The sequence below is a fragment of the Ceratotherium simum genome, chromosome 7 (genome assembly GCF_057802395.1).
Source record: "Ceratotherium simum simum isolate JZ-2026a chromosome 7, ASM5780239v1, whole genome shotgun sequence".
Lineage (NCBI taxonomy): Eukaryota > Metazoa > Chordata > Mammalia > Perissodactyla > Rhinocerotidae > Ceratotherium > Ceratotherium simum.
Genome location: NC_141906.1, coordinates 8032218 through 8034155, shown reverse-complemented (window position 1 = coordinate 8034155; position 1938 = coordinate 8032218).

Below are 1938 nucleotides of genomic sequence, written 5' to 3'. Positions count from 1 at the left end.
AGAGTTTTCTTCCTGGTTTGCATACAAACTTGCCTTCTTTCTGTGAAGTCATATGGCAGAAAGAGTTCTAGTCACTTTTCCTTTTCTTATAAGGACACCAATCCTACCAGATTAGGGTCCTAATCTTAGGACCTTATTTAAACTTTATTACTTCCTTAAAGGCCTTCTCTCCAAACGTGGTCACATAGGAGGTTAGGGCTTCAACTTACGAATTTGGGGGAACACAATTCAATCCATAGCAGTCAACTTCCAACATCTGGGTAGCTTATACTCACTCTGTTTAATCAGTAGTTTGATTTGAATACAAATTTAAAACTGACTAGATGAATGAGTCATAAGCAATGCCATCCGCTCTCCATTGGATAAGTTATTGGGAATTTCAAGCTTGTTCTATTTTAAAGAAAAAAACATTTAAATATACATATTATAAATTTATATAAGTTATAAATATGGCATTCCTTTATTAAATAACTTGAACCTCAGCCTATATTTCATGATTTTTGGAGGGTAGTAACAAACTGGTAGCAAAATGGTAGCAAAATGCTGACCTATTTTATAACCACAGGTTTCAATTCCTTATAAGAAGATGGAAGTTTAGGACTATAAATCTATATCATTCTAAACTTTTTCTCCCTGGAAGTAAAGAAGTATGTATTAAATACCATTTCTTCCCCTGTATCCTTGTAGAATGTATCCTGTTATTATTGTTGAGGTTGCGTTTGGAAATTCTTCAGTAGACTACTTGGTCTCTTCTCTCTTCACAGCCACCACTATGTCCTGAGAACTTTTTCTCACTTTCTCAGCCACTTTTAATTGTTCTTTGCTCTATTATGCTATGTCTTTCCCTCTAGACGGTGATGAGCCAACTGTCAAAATTTAGTTTGTCATTTTTTTTTTTTACTTAGTAGGCCTCTTGCATAGTCTGACAATTATGTTCCATATATATATATTTTAAAAAAATTAGAAACCAATATTAGATTTTCTTTTTCAAAATTATTTTTTTAAAAATTATAAGATGGAATTGTTGTTACACCACTTTATGGCATTCATTTATCCTAGACTAACTCCCTATCACTCCCTATTAGCAGACGGTACTATGCAATTTATTTGTTTTACTACCTCAGTGAGAATTTTGTTGATTGTCATAAAATTATTAGACTTTTTAAAGCAAATTTAAAAATGTCTATTACCATAATTATATATGAAGGTGATTTTATTGCTTAAAATATATCTATAAGAAAATGACATTTTTTTCAATAATAACCTGCAATTTTTATTCCCATGAAATGTCTTAACCCTTTTAGAGGCATTGTAAAAAGGAACAAGATCTCTAGTTGTAGGGTGGCCACGTAACTACTGTCTAAGAGACTGCATCTCTTTAGGTCTCAGTCCCAGAATCAGGGAGTGAATCTGTATCTCAACTTCTCTATAATAGTCACATCTAGAGGCACTGATAGAGGCACTATCAGTGTGGTTCCATTTTCACATCTGAGTTTATGAGGCTATGTTAATAAGAACACAAGTAAAGTGAACAATAACTCTGTGTCAGAAGCAGCAAAGTAATTTAAAAGACAGTGTGACCTACTGCAGGGTTACTCTCAAGGAAATTGTGCTGTTTGGCAACTCAATCAACTCTTTATTTACAAGAGTCATGGGACATATATTTACTCTATTACAAAAACACAAAATACGAGCAGGTGAGGTCTATGGAGGGTTTGATGACCTCTCAGGGCTCTGAGCCATATCGTATACCATCCAGACAAGCTCAACTTGGTGTTTCTAATTAGATAATAAGCGTTATGAGATATTTCAAACAAATGTCTTTTGTTACTTTGGACATTATAGAATCACATTACCAAAAGGGCCATGCAGGTTATTTCATATTTTAAGGTCTAATTTTAAGTAAATGTCCCTGAGACATTAAATAATTTTATCTGT